The 20294-nt window shown below is 42.2% G+C and overlaps 2 long non-coding RNA genes across 2 annotated transcripts in view; both read left to right on the top strand.

Moving 5' to 3' along the window:
* Positions 1–20294, top strand: part of LOC145507708 (uncharacterized) — a 76790-nt gene that overhangs the window by 42502 nt on the left and 13994 nt on the right. The window lies entirely within an intron of this gene.
* On the top strand, positions 408–7021 carry LOC145507711 (uncharacterized). Its single transcript, XR_014055046.1, has 3 exons — positions 408–2798; positions 3830–4787; positions 6786–7021. It is a non-coding gene; the product is annotated as an uncharacterized LOC145507711 (long non-coding RNA).

Genomic DNA, 20294 nt, shown 5'->3' with positions numbered 1-20294 from the left:
CAGCAATGTGCAGTGAGCTAGGGTAGAGTGAATGAGAGGGAGAGAAAGAGAAGAAGTCAAAGAAGTGATGGGAAGAGAAATGCTTTCATCTTTACTCTCAGTGAGATACACGTTTTAAGTCAAGAAGTGACATAATCTGACTTAGGACTTAACAAAATAAGTCTGGTTGCAGTGTTAAGAATAGACCAATAAAAAGCAAAGGCAGGAACAGGAAGACAAGTTAGGAGCTTGAGAAATAATGATAGTCTAATTCTGGAAACATGCTGAAGGTAGAACAGACAGAATTTGCTGATGGTTTGGCTATGAAGAAAAGTCAAAGATGACACCACTTTTTCTGTCAAAAAATGGAGTTTCCATTTGTCTGCTCAGCAAGGCTAAGGAAGGAACAGTGTTAAGGTAAACAGCAGAACAGACAGAATTTGCTGATGGTTTGGCTATGAAGAAAAGTCAAAGATGACACCACTTTTTCTGTCAAAAAATGGAGTTTCCATTTGTCTGCTCAGCAAGGCTAAGGAAGGAACAGTGTTAAGGTAAACAGCAAGTGTTCACCTTTGGACACATACAGTTTGAAATGCCTGTTAGGCATCCAAGTGGAGACAGAGTAAACAACTGGATCATCAAGACTGGAGCTCTGGAAGGAGGTTCAAATTAGAGATGCAAGTTGGGGAACTGGCAGATATAGAGAGAGTTTAAAACTCTGAGGTTGGATAAAATCCCCAAAGGAGTGAGTGCAGCCAAAAAGCTGCGAGACCCAAGGACTAAACCTTGGGACATTGGAACCTTTAGCACAGGAAGGAGGGGATTGTGAGGACTCTGAAAGGGTGGCCAGAGAGGTAGGAATCAAGCCACGTGAGTGTAGTGATACAGAAGTCAAATGAAGAGGATTTTTTAGAGAAGACTTAGAGAGATCCCCTTTGTCAAATGCTGCTGAAAGGATGAGACATGACCACTGGGTGTAGCGTGTAGAGGGCATTAGCTACCATGACCAGAGCAGTTCTGATGGACTGGTGGAGGCAAAATCCTCTTTGAAGTGGGTTGAAAATAGAACAAAAGAAGAGAAATTAGAGACTGAATATTCTTTCAAATAATTTTGTGTGAAAGGAAGAAGGGAATTAAGGTCATAACTGAAGGGGAAAATGGAGGCAAGAGGGGCTTTTTCAAAGATAAGAGATATAACAGCATGTTTGTGGGCTGAGGAAATGATAGCGAAACACTAATCGAACCAGGGATACAAAGGGGAGAATTACATAGGCAAAATCTCGAGTGGGGAAGAGAGAGTAGATATAAACTGGCATATGTTTGAAGGGGTTGTCCCCATTAAGAAGGATAGATAGTGTATACACAATAGCAGAGGAAGAGGCAGAGCAGGTACATGGGAGTAGGCACAGAGTGGTAAGAGAGTTGGGTTTAAATGAAGCTGTGCTTTGGCTGAGCACGACAATGAATAAGAGATGTCATACCTCTCCTTCAAGAGGTTCCATAGCTGTGAGGACCACATGTGCTGATTTCCCAGAATCCTCCTAAATTTATCCCTGGTTTTTCAAGGCAGCTAGTAATAGTGGCTCCTTTCACTTTCAACACTACTGATTTGGGTAATAAATGAAATAATCATTCTACCTAGAGCCACGTGGAGTCACTGAAGTTTTCTGAACAGAGCGTTCATCACTGATGTTTTAAAAACACTAAATAGATTGTAAATTCCTTGAAATCAATGTCATATTTCATACGTCTTGTCCCATTTCTAGCATATCTTTTATATGTGGTCTTCTCATCTCTCAGTTAACCCAGCAAAGGCACAATTGATTCAGAACTAGAAGAGCCATTGAAATATGCCAACATTAGCCAAACTCTCCTAAATCTCAAAACAAAGGAAGAGGATTGAGTCAATTTACACACCAAGAGGACCATTCATAATTCTGTTGAGGAAGATTATAAGGGCAAAGTCTTGAGTAGGTGAGAGTAGAAGGGAGGCCAGTGAAGACTTAGAATCATTCAGGGAATGACAGGCTGGCCAAAGGAAGGATTTTAAACTCAAATGTTCTGCTTATCTGTTGCTATGTAACAAATCATCCTAAAATTTAAAGACTTAAAACCACAGCAATTGCTTTATTATCTCTCCTGATTTCTGTGGGTCAGGAATTTGAGTAAAGTTTGGTTGGGCAGTAGTGGCATATGATCAAGTCTTACCCAATTGCAATCAACTGGTTAGAGCTGATACACTGGAGATCTGAACAATTAGGGATTGGCAAGGCATCTCACTCTCTGCATGGAGTCATAGGGCCTTTTCATGTGGCCTCTTTGCTTGGGTTGATTTTAGGTTGCTCTCAGCATGGTGGTTGTAAATCAGACTATTTACATAGTGAGTGAAAATTTCTAGAATGAATATGCTGGTGATTTTGCCTTGGAAGTCAGAGTGTTATTTCTGTCACAAGTCTGCCTAGTGCAGATGAAGAGGACATGGAAACTACTCTTCAATAAGAGAAGAGTCAAAGTCACTTTCTAAGTTGATCATGTGAGATAAGCCATATTGTTTTGACTATTTGGGAAAAGTATAATTGTGATATCAAGTTTGGGTACTTATACCTTACTTCCTTTCAAGGAATCTTATTGGAAGACTCAAGATCCCATTCTTTTAATTTATAACTTTAACCACTTTGTTAATCACACCAGATAACCACGATGGTGTGGTCACTCACCTAGAGCTAGACATCCTGGAATGTGAAGTCAAGTGGGCCTTAAGAAGCATCACTATGAACAAAGCTAATGGAGGTGATGGAATTTCAGTTGAGCTATTTCTGGTTTTAGAAAAGGCAGAGGAACCAGAGATCAAATTGCCAATATCTGCTGGATCATCGAAAAAGCAAGAGAGTTCCAGAAAAACATCTATTTCTGCTTTATTGACTATGCCAAAGCCTTTGACTATGTGGATCACAATAAACTGTGGAAAATTCTGGAAGAGATGGGAATACCAGACCATCTGACCTGTCTCTTGAGAAACCTGTATGCAGGTCAGGAAGCAACAGTTAGAACTGGACATGGAACAACAGACTGGTTCCAAATAGGAAAAGGAGTACGTCAAGGCTGTATATTGTCACCCTGCTTATTTAACTTATATGCAGCATACATCATGAGAAACGCTGGGCTGGAAGAAACACAAGCTGGAATCAAGAGTGCCAGGAGAAATATCAATAACCTCAGATATGCAGATGACACCACCCTTATGGCAGAAAGTGAAGAACTAAAGAGCCTCTTGATGAAAGTGAAAGAGGAGAGTGAAAAAGTTGGCTTGAAGCTCAACGTTCAGAAAACTAAGATCATGGCATCTGGTCCCATCACTTCCTGGGAAATAGATGGGGAAACAGTGCAAACAGTGTCAGACTTTATTTTTCTGGGCTCCAAACTCACTGCTGATGGTGATTGCAGCCATGAAATTAAAAGACGCTTACTCCTTGGAAGGAGGGTTATGGCCAACCTAGATAGCATATTTACAAGCAGAGACATTACTTTGCCAACAAAGGTCCGTCTAGTTAAGGCTATGGTTTTTCCAGTGGTCATGTATGGATGTGAGAGTTGGACGGTGAAGAAAGCTGAGCACCGCAGAATTGATGCTTTTGCACTGTGGTGGTGGAGAAGACTCTTGAGAGTCCCTTGGACAGCAAGGAGATCCAATCAATCCATCCTAAACGAGATCAATCCTGGGTGTTCATTGAAAGGACTGATGTTGAAGCTGAAACTCCAATATTTTGGCCACCTCATGAGAAGAGTTGACTCATTGGAAAAGACCCTAATGCTGGGTAGGATTGGGGGCAAGAGGAGAAGGGGATGACAGAGGATGAGATGGTTGGATGGCATCACTGACTCGATGGACATGGGTTTGGGTAGACTCCAGGAGTTGATGATGGACAGAGAGGCCTGGTGTGCTGCAATTCATGGAATCACAAAGAGTCGGACACAACTGAGCAACTGAACTGAACTGAACTGAAATCCTGAAAGATGATGCTGTGAAAGTGCTGCACTCAATATGCCAGCAAATTTGGAAAACTCAGCAGTGGCCACAGGACTGGAAAAGGTCCATTTTCATTCCAAACCCAAAGAAAGGCAATGCCAAAGAATGTTAAAACTACCACACTCATCTCACATGCTAGCAAAGTAATGCTCAAAATTCTCCAAGCCAGGCTTCAACAGTACATGAACCATGAACTTCCAGACGTTTCAGCTGGATTTAGAGAAGGCAGAGGAACCAGAGATCAAATTGTCAACATCCATTGGATCATCGAAAAAGCAAGAGTTCCAGAAACACATCTACTTCTGCTTTATTGACTATGCCAAAGCCTTTGACTGTGTGGATCACAATAAACTGTGGAAAATTCTGAAAGAGATGAGAATACCAGACCATCTGACCTGTCTCTTGAGAAACATGTATACAGGTCAAGAAGCAACAGTTAGAACTGTTGGAACAACAGACCAGTTCCAAGTTGGGAAAGGAGTACATCAAGGCTGTATATTGTCACCCTGCTTATTTAACTTATATGCAGAGTATGTCATGTGAAATGCTGGGCTGGATGAAGCACAAGCTGAAATCAAGATTGCTGGAAGAAAATATTAATAACCTCAAATATGCAGATGACACCACCCTTAAGGCAGAAAGTGAAGAACTAAAGAGCCTCTTAATGAAAGTGAAAGAGGAAAGTGACAAAGCTGGCTTAAAACTCAACATTCAAAAAACTAAAGTTATGGCACCCAGTCCCATCACTTCATGGCAAATAAATGAGGAAACAATGGAAACAGTGACAGACTTTATTTTGGGGGGCTCCAAAATCACTGCAGATGGTGAATATAGCCATGAAATTAAAAGATGCTTGCTCCTTGGAAGGAAAGTTACGACCAACCTAGACAGCATATTATAAAGCAGAGACATTACTTTGCCAACAAAGGTCCGTCTAGTTAAAGCTATGGTTTTTCCAGTAGTCATGTATGAATGTGAGTATTGGACTATAAAGAAAGCAGAGTGCCGAAGAATTGATGCTTTTGAACTCTGGTGTTGGAGAAGACTCTTGAGAGTCCCCTGGACTGCAAGGAAATCAAACCAATCAATCCTAAAGGAAAACAGTCCTGAATATTCATTGGAAGGACTGATGCTGAAACTGAAGCTCCAATACTTTGCAAAGTAGTGACTCATTCACCTGATGCAAAGGACTGACTCATTGGAAAAGACCCCGATGCTGGGAAAGATTGAAGGTGGGAGGAGAAGGGGACGACAGAGGATGAAATGGTTAGATGGAATCACCAGCTCAATGGACATGAGTTTGAACAAGTTCCAGGAGTTGGTGATGGACAGGGAAGCCTGGCATGCTGCAGTCCATGGGGTCACAAAGAGTCAGACGTGACTGAGTGACTGAAATGACTGACCCACTTTGTTAGGTCCATGAACCAAGGTAAATTGGAAGTGGTCAAACAGGAGATGGCAAGAGTGAACATCAACATCTTAGGAATCAGCGAACTAAAATGGACAAGAATGAGTGAATTTAATTCAGATGACCATTACATCTACTACTGTGGGCAAGAATCCCTTAGAAGAAATGGAGTAGCCCTCAGAGTCAACAAAAGAGAAGCACAATACTTGGGTGCAATATCAAAAATGACAGAATGATCTCAGTTTCTTTCCAAGGCAAACCATTCAACATCACACACAGTAATCTAAGTCTATGCCCCAACCACTGATGTCAAAGAAGCTGATCAGTTCTATGAAGACCTACAAGACCTTCTAGAACTAACACCAAAAAAAAAGATGTACTTTCATCATAGGGGACTGGAATGCAAAAGTAGTAAGTCAAGAGATATCTGGAGTAACAGGCAAATTTGGCCTTGGAGTACAAAATGAAGCACAGCAAAAGCTACCAGAATTTTGTCAAGAAAACACACTGGTCATAGCAAACACCCTCTTCCAACAACACAAGAGATATCTCTACCCATGGACATCACCAGATGGTCAATACTGAAATCAGATTGATTATACTCTTTGCAGATGAAGATGGAGAAGATCTACATACTTAGCAAAAACAAGACCTGGAGCTGATTGTGGCTCAGATCATGAACTCCTTATTGCAAAATTCAGACTTAAATTGAAGAAAGTAGGGAAAACCACTACACCATTCAGGTATGACCTAAATCAAATCACTTATGATTATACAGTGGAAGTGACAAATAGATTTAAGCAATTAGATCTGATAGATAGAGTACCTGAAGAACTACAGACCAGAGGTTCATAACATTATACAGAAAGCAGTAACCAATACCATCCCAAATAAAAAAGAGAAGCCAAAAGGGAAAACGGTTGTCTGAGGAGGCCTTACAAATAGCTGAGAGAAGAAGAGAGGCGAAAGGCAAAGGAGAAAGGAAAGATATACCCATCTGAATGCAGAGTTCCAAAGAATAGCAAGGAGAGATAAGAAAGCCTCCTTAAGTGAACAATGCAAAGAAATAGAGGAAAACAATAGAATAGGAAAAGCTAGAGATCCTCCTAGAAAATTAAAGATACCAAGGGAACATTTCATGCAAAGATGGGCACAATAAAGGAGAGAAACAGTATGGACCTAACATAAGCAGAAGAGATTGAGAAGAGGTGGCAAGAATACAGAGAAGAACTATACAAAAAACATCTTAATGAACCAGGTAACCACGATGGTATGGTCGCTGACCTAGAGCCAGACATTCTGGAGTTGAAGTCAAGTGAGCCTTAGGAACCATTACAATGAACAAAGCTAGTGGAGGTGATGGAATTCCAGCTGAGCTATTTTGAGTCCTAAAAGATGATGTTGTTAAAGTGCTGCATTCAATAGGTCAGCAAGGGACTGACCTGGTGGTCCAGTGGCTAAGACTCCAAGTTCCCAACACAGGGGGCCTTGGTTTGCTCCCCAGTCAGGGAACTCGATTCCATATGCTGCAAAGATTGAACATCCTGCAGCCAACCATAAGACCTAGCGCAGCCAAATAAATACATAAATTGTTTAAAAAAAAAAAATGTCAGTGAATTTGGAAAACTCAGCAGCAGCCACAGGACTGGAAAAGGTCAGTTGTCATTCCAATCCCAAAGAAGGGCAATGCCAAAAAATGTTCAAGCTACCGCACAATTGCTCTCGTTTCACATGCTAGCAAGGTAATGCTCAAAATACTTCAAGCTAGGTTCCACAGTACGTGAACCAAGAACTTCCCGATGTAGAAGCTGGATTTAGAAAAGGTAGAGGAACCAGAGATCAAACTGCCAACATCCACTGGATCATAGAAAAGCAAGGGAATTGCAGAAAAACATCTATTTCTGCTTCATTGACTACTAAAGCCTTCATTGACTTCTGCTAAAGCATTTGATTGTGTGGATCACAACAAACTGTAGAAAATTCTTAAAGAGATGGGAATACCAGACCACTTTATCTGCATCCTGAGAAACCTATATGCAGGTCAAGAAGCAACAGTTAGAACTGAACTTGGAAAAACTACTTCAAAATTGGGAAAGCAGTATTGACAGGGCTGCATTTATTTAACTTCTATGCAGAGTGCATCATGTGAAATGCTGGGCTGGATGAATCACAAGCTGGAATCAAGATTGCAGGGAGAAATATCAACAACTTCAGATATGTAGATGATACCACTCTAATGGCAGAAAGTGAAGAGGAACTAAAGAACCTCCTGATGAAGGTGAAAGAAGAGAGTGAATAGCTGGCTTAATACTCAACATTCAAACAAGTAAGATCATGGCATCCAGTCCCATCACTTCATGGCAAATAGGTGGAGAAACAATGGAAACAGTGACAGACTTTATTTTCTTGGGCTCCAAAATCACTGATATGGTGACTCCAACCATGAAATTAAAAGTCGCTTGCTTCTTAGAAAGTCACTCAGTCGTGTCCGACTCTGCAACCCCATATAGTCCATGGAATTCTTCAGGCCAGAATCCTGGAGTGGGTAGCCGTTCCCTTCTCCGGGGGATCTTCACAACCCAGGGATCAAACCCAGGTCTCCAGCATTGCAGGCGGATTCTTTACCAGCTGAGCCACCAGGGAAGCCCAAAAGTGAAGTAAAAGTCACTCAGTCATTTCCAACTCTTTCTGACCCCATGGAATAGTCCATGGAATTCTCCAAGCCAGAATACTGGAGTGGGTAGCCGCCAGGTGATCTTCCCAACCCAGGGATCGAACCCAGATCTCCTGCATTGCAGGTGGTTTCTTTACCAGCTGAACCACCAGGGTTGGGATGCATAGAACAATTTTATGGACTCTGAGGGAGAAGGTGAGGGTGGGACGTTCTGGGAGAATAGCATTGAAACATGTATATTATCATATGTGAAACAGAACACCATTCCATGTTCAATGCATGAGACAAGGGCTCAGGGCCGGGGCAATGGGATGACCCAGAGGGATGGGATGGGGAGGGAGGTGGGTGGGGGGTCCAGGAAGGGGAACACATGTAAACCCATGGCTGATTCATGTCAATGTATGGCAAAAGCTATTACAATGTTGTAAAGTAATTAGCCCCCAACTAAAATAAATAAATTTATTAAAAAAAAAAAAAAAGAAAAGAAAAACTATGACAAACCTAGACAGCATATTAAAAAGCAGACACATCACTTTGCCAACAAAAGACCATAGAGTCCAAGCGATGGTTTTTCCAGTAGTCATGTACAGATGTGAGACTTGAACCATAAACAAGGCTGAGCGCTGAAGAATTGATGCTTTCAAACTCAAACTGTGGTACTGGAGAAGACTCTTTAGAGTCCCTTGAACAGCAAGGAAATCAAACTAGTCAGTCCTAAAGGAAATCAGCCCTGAATATAAATTGGAAGGACTGATGCTAAAGGTGAAGCTGAAGCTGAAGCTGAAGCTCCAATTCTTTGGCCACCTGATGCAAACAGCCCACTCATTGGAGACCACTCATTGGTGCTTGAGGAGGAGGAGGAGAAAGGGAAGCAGAGGATGGGATGGTTGGATGGCATTACTCCAGGATACAGTGAAGGATAGGGAAGTCTGGCATGCTGCAGTCCATGGGGTCGAAAAGAGTCAGACACGACTATGCAACAACAACAATTGTTTAGGTTGCTTCCCCTAATGAAACTTCTTACCTAGCTCCCCCTCTTGATATGTGGTAATGTGTGTAAATGGTTTGCATAATGTCAGAACAGAGGATGGAGGTTGTAAGCTGTACCTCTTTAGAGAGAAACTTGCCTGCATAATACGAACAAACTGCTCCATTAAGCAGTTAAAGAAATTATCACTATGACATCACACAATATATTAGTTTTTATTGATAGGAATCAAATGACCACATGTTTAGTGGCTTAAAAAAACACTCAGTTGTCATCTCATAGTTTCTGTGGGTGAGGAGTCTGGCATGTTTTAGCTGCGTCCTCTGCTCACAGTGTCACAGGCTTAAATCAAAGTATCATCTAGTTGTCCTTATCAGGAGGCTCAACTATGAGAAGGTCCAATCTCAAGCTCCCTCAGGTCATTGGCAAAGTTTATTTCCTTGCAGCTGTATAACTGAGATATCCACATTTTGGGTAGAGTTGGCTGGGCACTGCATTTAGCAACTAGAGATTACTCACAAGTCTTTGCAATTTGGACCATAGGCTGTTTAGACACGGCAGCCTACCTCTTCAAGGCCAGCAGCAGAATCTCTTTCACACTTCAAATTTCTGAGTTTTAAGATGAGCCCTGTTCCTTTTAAGAGCTTACATGATTAGGTCTCACCCATCCCATCTGGGATAATCTCCCTTCTGATTAATTCAAAGACTGGAACTTTAACTACATCTGCAGAATCCCTTCATCTTTGTAATACGACATAATCTAATCTTGGAAATGAAATCCATCCTCCTCCAGGTCCCATACACTCACAGGCCGGGGATTATACAGGGCCTGTACTCTGGGGGCTGGGAATCTTAGAGACCATCTTAGAATTCTACCTGATCGTGGGGGGACTTCTGGCTGGTGGGCATCCTATATCAATCAAACTAAAGTTCTTCGAATCAGGAAGGGAATGTTGGGCCCATTAAAGGAAGCTAGAAGGGTAAACTAGAAGAGGAAAATACTTCAGCCTCCTTAGTTTATGGAGTGGGCCATATATAACACAGCTCATTTTAGAACTGTGTTTGTAACTCCCACTTGGCAGTCCCGTGGTTAAGACTCCATGCTCCCTAGGCAGGATGCATGAGTTTGAACCCTGGCTGGGGAACAAAGATCCCTCAGGTTGCATGGTGCAGCAAAAACCAAATAACAGATAAAAATATTTTTAAATAAGAGCAATTAATGAAGAGATAAAATAAAGAAAAAAGATATAAACAAATGAAAAATTATGTCTTTAAAAAAAAGAAACAAGTGCAGGCTTCCCTGATCGTCCAGTTAGTAAAGAATCTGCCTGCAATGCAGGAGACCTCGGTTGGATTCCTGGGTCGGGAAGATCCTCTGGAGAAGGGATAGGCTACCCACTCAGGTATTTTGGCCTGGAGAATTCCATGGACTGTATAGTCCATGGGGTTGCCAAGAGTCGGATACAACTAAGCGACTTTTACTTTCACTTTTCAAATGAAAAATTAAAATTGCAATAAAAGATAAGGTAGAGAGAGGATAACCATAGAGTTAAAAGTGATAAAGAGAAACAAAAAATGTAATTGAGAATAAAAAGTTTAAATAAAACAGAAGAGGTATAAAATAGTACGAAAAGACAAGGCACATTCAGAACAATTAAACTGTGGCAAATCAGTTCAAGTTAAAGACTGAAAGATTAAAAGAACAAAATAACTTTTAAAAGCAAAAATGATGAAAATAACAAACTGTGAAAAGGAAAGAAGGACTTCATAGTAAATGTGTCTAAATGTGAAGTATTCACTACTTAGTTAGCAATCTCAAGCTTGCTAAGTCAACCAGAATTCTTTAAGCTGAAGCAGCCGTAAAATTCAGCATACCTCCATGAGTATCCTTCTCAACCAGGGTACCTCATCTGAACTCCAGAACACAGAAAATTAATGATTTTTCTCAATTCTCCCAAGGATGGTACACAACTAGTACAATTTAAATGCAAAGGAGAGGAGTTAATTCATTGCACATAGTAGGTGCCTAGAGCACTAGGGCTTAATTCTTTCACCAAACTGGCTAATCTGTGTCAAAAAGTATGCAACTGAGAAAAGATCAGTCTATTAGGCATAGAGTCCTGTGATGGTTTGAGGGACAAGTTTTACGTGAGAAGTAGAAGCTGAAGTCAGATTCCTGGGGTATTTTCTCCTCAAGACCTGTTCAGTCAGGTGATGACTGACTAAAGTACAAGTCATTTTGGATCACTTATCAAAAATAATGAAGCCATCAACAGATGTCTTGACTTCACCCAGAGGAATTCAGCTAAGTAACAGAGAACATTTATTTGATTTTACCCTATAAGCTTCCTGTCCAAAGCTTAAAAGTCCTTGGTACCATTTTTAAAAAAATAAGGCTCTTCCCAAATTCACGTTGTGATGGACCAAAACCATCTTATAAGTAGGACTGATGCTAGATGAGCTTCCAGATGCTCCTTTCTTTTCTTTCTTTCCAACAATACATCAGTGAAAAAAACAAATGACTGTTAGTTTCACATAGTTGAACTCATTCTGTTGTTGTGTGGTCACTAAGTCCCATCTGGCTGTGATCCCATGAACTGCAGTGCACCAGGCTTCCCTGTCCTTATCTCTTGGAGTTTGATCAAACTCATGTCCATTGATTCAGTGATGCCATCCAACCATCTCATGATCTGTTGCCACCTTCTCCTCCTGGCCTCAATCTTTACCAGCATCAGAGTCTTTCCCCATGAGACAGCTCTTTGCATCAGGTGGTCAAAGTATTAGAGTTTTAGCTTCAGCATCAGTCCTTCCAATTTATATTCAGGGCTGATATCCTTTAGGATTCACTAGTTTGATCTACTTGCTGTCCAAGGGACTCTCAAGAGTCTTCTCCAGCACCACAGTTTGAAAGCATCAATTCTTTGGCACTCAGCCTTCTTTATGGTCCAACTCTCACATCCATACATGACTACTGGAAAAACCATAACTTTGATTCTATGGTCCTTTGTCAGCAAAGTAATGTGCCTGTATTTTAACATGCTGTCTAGGTTTGTCACAGCTTTTCTTCCAAGGGGCAAGCGTCTTTTAATTTCATGGCTGCAGTCACCATCTGCAGTGATTTTGGAGCCCAAGAAAATAAAGTCTGTCACTGTTTCCATTTTTCCCCATCTTTTTGCCATGAAATGATAGGACCAGATCTTTGTTTTTTGAATTGATGAGTTTTAAGCCAGCTTTTTCACTCTCTTCTTTCACTCTCAACAAGAGGCTCTTTAGTTCCTCTTCACTTTCTGCCATTAGAGTGGTATCGTCTGCATATCTGAGGTTGTTGATATTTCTCCCAGCAATCTTGATTCCAGCTTGTGATTCATCCAGCCCAGCCTTTTGCATGATGTATTCTGCATATAATTTAAATAACAGGGTGAACTCATTCTAGCCAAGGTAAAACTGAGCAGAATTCTGTGAGGCTGTCCCAGGTATAAATCCTTTCTCTTGTTTTGCATTTGTAGGAAAAAGGCTTCATTCAGCCTCCTTGACTCTCCCTGAGTTCCAAAGGGCAGATTCAAACAGTTGCTAATCAAAGAAGGGAGGGATTACAAAAACAAAAGAGAAGCAATCAAGAAACAATAGAGTAGCATAAAACAGGGTCCTGGTTTTTCCTCAAAGTATACACATAAAAATACCTCTGAGTTCTTCTGCAGAAACCAGAGGCCCCACCTGGGAAGGGGATGGTAACTTCAGGCTGAGTGCACGTTTCCTGGAACGCCACCCTGTTACCTTACCACCAACGGATCAAAAGAAAGTCTGTTCCCAGCGGAAAATAATGAAGACTCTGACCCTCTCCTCAAATGATTCACTGTGGTTAACCTCCCCTTTATCCCTTTAAAAACTTTCATACTCCAGCAGAATCTTCAGAGTTGGTTCTTGGACACAAGTTCTTCTTCTCCCCAGGTTGCCAGCCTCCTGAATAAAGCAATATTTCCTTCCAACCAACACTTGTCTCTCAGGTATTAATTACCTTTAGCTTTAGAGTAGCTAAACTTGAGTTTGGGAACAAAGGGTCTCCTACAAAATTTAGTTAGCTTTCCTCAACTCTGGATTTTAGTACCCACCAGAAGGTTACTATGGGTACTCTTGTAGGAAAGGGGACCCCTTTCAGGACCCAAAAGGGGGTTCTTGTCTAACATTCAGAAATGAACTGTCTATACAGTCCATGAAATTCTCCAGGCCAGAATACTGGAGTGGGTAGCCCTCCAGCCTTTCCCCCTTCTCCAGGGGATCTTCCCAACCCAGGAATCAAACCCAGGTCTCCTGCATTGCAGGTGGATTCTTTACCAGCTGAGCCACAAGGGAACCCCAAGAATACTAGAGTGGGTAGCCCATCCCTTCTCCAGTGGATCTTCCCAACCCAGGAATTGAACCAGTGTCTGCTGCATCACAGACGGATTCTTTAGCAACTGAGCTATGAGGGAAGCCCCAAGGAGACACACATGCTGGCAAAGCAAGAGACTTTATTGTGAAGGGGATGCCTGAGCAGAGAGCAGTGCCACATGGCTCTCAGTCTCATGATGATGGGATTAGTTTCCAGGTTGTTTCTGGCCAATCACTCTGACTCAGAGTGGTGCACACATTGCTCAGCCAAGATGGATGCCAGTGAGAAGGATTCCGGAAGGTGGTAGAACAAGTGACCTTTTGACTTTTCCTGAATTCTTCTGGTTGGTGGTGGCTTGTTAGTTCTGTGTCCCTTACGAGGACCTCCTATCATAAAATAACTCACACAAATGGTTACTATGGTGCCTGGCCAGGGTGGGCAGTTTCAGTCAGTGTGTTTCCCCTAACAGTACAACCTACTAATTTCTACTTGATTTCTTAGTTGTATGGCCGTGCTTGATCACTCTTCCCTTGAAATACTTTTTCTTTATTGTATTAGTTATCTGTTTTCATGTAACAAATTATGCCAAAACTTTAGTGATCTAAAACATTATATATTTATTATTTCATGCTTTCTGTAAGTCAGGAATTCCAGAGTATATTCTGGGTGGTTTTGTTCAAAGTCTCTCATATAATTATGGTTAGGATGTTGGCCAAGGCTGCAGTCATCTGAAGGCTAGACTAGGGCTGGGGATACACCAGGGTGGCTCATACCTCTGGTTTTTGGCAGAGGACCCAGTTCCTCTCTGGTTCTCAGCTAGAAGGTTTAGTCCTTTATCATGAGGATGTCTCCATAAGTGGTTTGTGTGTCCTTACAACATGGCATAACTTCCCCTAGAAAGAAAGAGCAGGAATTTGCCGTCCTTTGATGACCTCACCTCTAAATTCACACACTCTCACTTCTGCTTTATTCTATTTCTTAGAAGTGAGTCTATAAGTGTAGCCCACATTCAAAGGGATCAGAATTAAACTCCACCTCTTACTTTTTAAAATTTTAATTTTTTGGCCACACTGGACATCATTCAAGATGCAACATGTGGGTTACAGGATCTTAGTTCCAACCAGGAATCAAACCCTTGCCCTCTGCAGTGGAAGTATGGAGTCCCAATCACTAGACAGCCAGGGGAGTTCCTAAACTCTGTCTTTTAAAGGAAGGAGTATGATAAAGGAGGAAATAAACTTTCTTCCTCTACATTTTTAGGTTGATTGCTTGAGGCCCTGAAAATTAGACTGACAAAAGACTTTAACAAGAGACAGAGTTTATTATTAATTGCAGAGCTCATATATTCAAGAAAAGCAGTGATGAGTAACTCAAAGGAGTGGTTAGAACTTGGGCTTATAGCATCTCAACAAAAATAAGTTAATTAATTAAATTTGTAGAGAAGCGACAAGACCAAGAAAAAGGGTTTCAAGCTTCCAGGGATGGCAAATTGTATCAAGTAAATATATCCAGAAAATTCAAGGAAGAAAGGGTTATTTCAGCAAGGTTTGTTATGTAGTTCTTTTGGTGTTGTCTCTAGGCAATGGAGAAGACTCTTGAGAGTTCCTTGGACTCCAAGGAGATCCAACCAGTCCATCCTAAAGGAGATCAGTCCTGAGTGTTCTTTGGAAGGACTGATGTTGAAGCTGAAGCTCCAATATTTTGGCCACCTGATGCGAAGAGCTGACTCATTTGAAAAGACCCTGATGTTGGGAAAGATTGAAGGCAGGAGGAGAAGGGGATGACAGAGGATGAGATGGTTAGATGGCATCACCGACTCAATGGACATGAGATTGGGTGAACCCCGGGAGTTGGTGATGGACAGGGAGGCCTGACGTGCTGTGGTTCATGGGGCTGCAAAGAGTCGGACACTACTAAGTGACTAAACTGAACTAGGCAATGAAGACACAACAATAAGTCTCTGGTAATTAATAATAAGAGTCTCTGGTGATTAAGAATTCAAGCCTGCTTTTAGGCAAACAGTTGGGGAGGACAGAGAATTTTTTTTTCCTGGTGTTTGCTGTTTCTCAGTTGTCTTTAGTTCAACATAATCTTTATGCCTGGTGCTGGAGAAGACTCTTGAGAGTCCCTTGGATAGCAAGAATATTCATTAAAAGGACTGATGCTGAAGCTGAAGCTCCAATACTTTGGCCACCTGAAGCAAAGAGCCGCCTTACTGGAAAAGACCCTGATGCTGGGAAAGCCTGAGGGCAGGAGGAGAAGTGGGCAGCAGAGGATGAGATAGTTGGATGGCATCAATGACTCAATAGACATGAGTCTGAACAAACTCCGGGAGATAGTGAAGGACAGGGAAGCCTGACGTGCTGGATTTCATGTGGTCACAAAGAATCAGACATGACTTAGTGACTGAACAACAACAATCTTTATGCCAAAATGGCATATTTTGGGGTGACATAGTCTGACCTCCTACAGTATCAATGAACTTGTGGACATGTTTTAAAACTGTCATGCTTGTCTTCTGCAGCAAGACAACTCTCCTGGTTGTCTCCCTATGTCTCTGGCTAATTACTCTGAATGTCCTTCTATGGTTCCTTGTATTATTCCTGTTCCTTGAATGCTGGGTTTTTCAGGTCTACTCTACTAAAGTAAAGTCACCTCAGTCTAACTTATATCACCCTCTTCAGACCCTTCTCCTGGGCTTCAAATACTTGCCCACCTGCCCTCTGGCTCTTTCTTCTCAGATGTCTCAGGGGTAGCGTACACTCATCTCTCCCTGTTTTTTCCATCCCCTACACCTGGGATTTCTCTTCTCTATCTTGTAAATCACAGATATCCCTATATGGTCAGTTCCTGGAATCCAAAAGTGAGAAGTGATCCCTGCTCATCCTCCTTCATCTCCCACATCAAATTAGTCAACAATTAGTATACCTCCTAAAGTTATCTCAAATCAGTCTTCTTGGCTCCATCTCCATTGCTACTACTCATTAAGCTATCATTATGTCCTGGCTGAAATTCCACCACAGCCTCCTATGATGGGCAGAAGAAGGGCCCCCAAAGATATCCATGTCCTAATTCTCAGAACCCACAAAAGTGCCACCTTACATGACAAAAGGGACTTTGTAAATGTGACTAAATTAGGATATTGAGATGGGAAGATTATCCTGGATTATCTGAGTGGCCCCAAAGTATTCACAAGGGTCCTTACAAGAGAGAGGTGTGAAGGTCAGTCATGGAGAGGGGACGTGACAATGGAAGCAGAGACTGGCATGAAACTCCTTGAATATGGACGAAGGGACCAGAACCCAAAGGATGCACCCTCTGGAAGCTGAAAAAGAAAACAAAATGGACTTTCCTCTGAAACCTCCAGAAGGAAACATCCTACCCAACATCTTAGCTTTAGCCCAGTGAGTCTGACTTTAGACTTCTGACCTCCAGAACTGTAAGATAATACAGCTGTGTTGTTTTAAGCCACCAGATTTGTGGCAATTTTTTACTGAAGTGGTAGGAAGTGAATATACATCCTAATCCTTCTTCCAGTCTCACTGTATTCTATTCTGCATACACCCCAAATACAGATATCATCTGTCCAACATCCTCATTCAAAACACTTCCATGACTTCCCTGCATCCTTAGGATAAACTCCAGGCTCCTTACAAGACTCTATCTCCAGCCCCTCAGCAATTTATGCTCTATAAATTCATATAATAAATTTAAATCATCATGCTTTCTCCCCATTAGACTGAATACTGTCTCTATTTAGGATCTGTTTTCCTCCCCTCTCTCACCGAAATCCTCCAAGTCAGTTCCCGGCTTAGACACTACATCAAGTGATGATCACTACCCCCATTCTGAGTTCAGGTCCTCTGTTGGAGACATTACTGTAATTTCCCTATCATATCCTCGACCCACTTAACTGCTGTGACTTGTGAAAACTGAAAATATACATCTGTCTGGTTTGCCACTCTGTGCCTGGCACCTTCCATGATGGTTGGCACACACCAGTGTGCAGTGAGTACATAAATGAGACAGTGGTGGGTCCAGAGAGTCTTAGTGCAGGCAGTGGCGAGGGGCTCCAGGACCGTTTCATTTCCACTTAGAAAACTGGGGAAGAAAAGCCCACATGGGAAAGAGATCTGGAGCTGACCGGGGAGCAGGTGAGAGTCTGAATTGCCCTCATTTCCCTTCCTGCTCAGCCTGGTGGGGAAGATGCTGGGAAGGGGAACACAGCGTCACTGCCCTCCTGCTACAATTAGCTGAGCCTTTCATTCTCCCTCTACAAAAGAGGAGAGAGCAAATCAAAAGAAGATAAAAGTGCACATCCCACAAAAGACATCAAGATGAGGGGGAAGGAAGGGAGGGTGGTGGGAAAGAGAGGCAGAGGCAGAGAGAAAGCCCTGCGGCCCAAACAAAAGCCTAAAACCAGCCGATCCCAAGGATCAGACAGTGGAGACACAAGGACAGGAAGAGAACAGGCTGCGTGGGGATCAGCAGCCCTGTTAAGGCAAGGACAAGAGGAAATGAAGGAAGATAAAATACCTATGTGAATTATGTGAATGGCCAGGGAAGAGGGTGGTGAGGGACCCCAGATGGAGTTGGGACAAAAGCATGAAAAGAAAAGATTGCCACCATCCATGAGCTACTCCACCCCAGGGAAAGCAAAGAGGTGCTGGAGATAAAGGCTGAGAGAGAAAGGTAGAAAGGGAGGGAGCTCAGTACTGGTGGCAGGACTGAAAGTGTGGAGGGACAACGGTGTGCATTACCCATGGAGGTCAACCGAGGCTCTAAGGGCGAAGAGGTAATCAGGGTCCTGGCCTATATTTGCTGGAAGAAATCCTACCTGGTTGTATGCCTTGTGTTTGAATCGTGTGTGTGTGTGTGTGTGTGTGTGTGTGTTTGTGTGTGTGTGTGTGTGTGTGCGCACGCGCGCGTGCGCACTCAGTCATGCCCAACTCTTTCCAACCCCCATGGACTGTAGCCTACCAGGCTCCTCTGTCCATGGGATTTCCCAGGCAAGAATACTGGAGTAGGTTGCCACTTCCTCCTCCAGGGGATCTTCCTGACCCAAAGATCAGACCCAAAGATTGCAGGCGAATTCCTTACCTGCAGTGAATAAAGAAAAGCAACATGGTCTTGAGCCTTCCAACAGATATGCTTTTGTGTCTGGTTTCATTCTATCAACATGATGTTGCATGTAGTGTAAATAAGTCATTGTCATTGCTGTGTAATATTCCACTGTGTAAACACACCACTGTTTATACATCCATTCTTCTATCCTCTGATGGAGGATTTTGATTCTGGTCCACAATCTCTTACCTGAAACCTTGGGGCCAGATGTGTTTCAGAATTTTAGAAAGACAATAAGGTACATACAATCTATATTATACAACCCCCCATGCAAGCACCAGCATTCCCCTGTAATCAAACGTATCCATGTTTCTGCAAGGAAATACATGAATATTCCTCATAGAAATAGCTTCACTTCCATTCAGGTTGGGTTTTGCCACCAAATGAATTCTGGCCAGATCAGGTTATATCTCCAGATAAGAGAAGGCAAATTCTTGGTTTTTAGGGCTTTTTGAATTTTAGAATTGAGACTTGGGCATTGTGAACCTATACTTTACTAGTTTCAAATAAAAATTGTTTTGGGAAACCCTGGCAGAAAAATAAATAGGATACCACCCTACAGATAACAGCAAAAATCAGGACAAAGTTCCAATGATATTGATAGATGTAATTTAGAAGGGTTGTCAGAGTGGCTAACTGTGGTTCAAACCCTGACTCTGTGAGAGACAAGGAAGACTCCTGCTGAGTGTGTACATCCTTGATGGCCTTGATCTGTTTGAACACCGTAAACCTTCTTTGTTTTCATAACAGCTCCTAATCTTATAAATTGCTGATTATATTTTGTGTGTAATTTTACATTTCTTTTTTATTCTTTTAAACTGTTAGTCCTCTATTTCTGTTTTACTTATCTTGATCATACCTCATCTCTATTTTGTCCTTTATAAGTTTATATTACATTCTTTTATCTCATCTTATCTTCTCATTTTTATTCTTATTGTGCTAATTTTTTAGTGATAGGGAAAGACCCTTGGGATTTGGAAGAGCAAGCAGGGATAATTTATCCCTTCCCTCCCTTGAAGTCAGATTGCTCTGTACTCAAGAAAATTTGTTTCCTTGAGATTTCTAGGTAGTGGGGAGCCCTCAAAATTTAAACTCAAGACTTAACAAAGAATTGGTCCTAGGACTTTTGAAGCCTTGGAAAACCCCTGATCTCAAAGCAGGAAACCATTTTCAGTGGTGGAGATTTTTTTCTGGGCAGATTATTTCTTTGCTCTGGGAGACCAAACCCTGGAATTCAATAAGTCGGCATAAATACCTTTCATTGTCTCCACACACAGGTACTTGTCATCCTTTCATGAGCTGAGGATGCAGCAATGTGTGTTTAATCTTTTCCCAAGTTGCCGACATTTCTTTTCTATAGGGTTGTGGAAGGCATTGTTCCTATATGTCAGGGATGAGTGAAGATGTGGCCCTTTCCAGCTATTGCTACATGGGGCACAGAGAGAAGCTACCAGAAGGAGAGCTGGGCATTATATTCTGCCCACCTGGCAGAGATGCCCTTGAACAGCCAGGCTGATAAACTTAGACCCCCCCTCCTAGGGAGAATGCTGAAGTCTTCTCAAGGGGTTAGGCCACACTGAAGAATACAACTCTGGGAAACATATGAAATGGGCAGAGAGGCTGGTTAAACCCTTTACTCAGAGCCAGTCCAAGTCCTAGACTAGCTCTTTTGTCCCGAAGGGGTGCACATTCTGTTAGTTACCCCAAGAGGGAGACCTGGGAAAA

Source organism: Giraffa tippelskirchi, chromosome 5, assembly GCF_054371585.1.
Source record: "Giraffa tippelskirchi isolate mGirTip1 chromosome 5, T2T-mGirTip1v1.2.pri, whole genome shotgun sequence".
Taxonomy (NCBI): domain Eukaryota; kingdom Metazoa; phylum Chordata; class Mammalia; order Artiodactyla; family Giraffidae; genus Giraffa; species Giraffa tippelskirchi.
The sequence above is the reverse complement of the archived record's forward strand: the minus strand, read 5'-3'. Positions and strand labels throughout refer to the sequence as shown.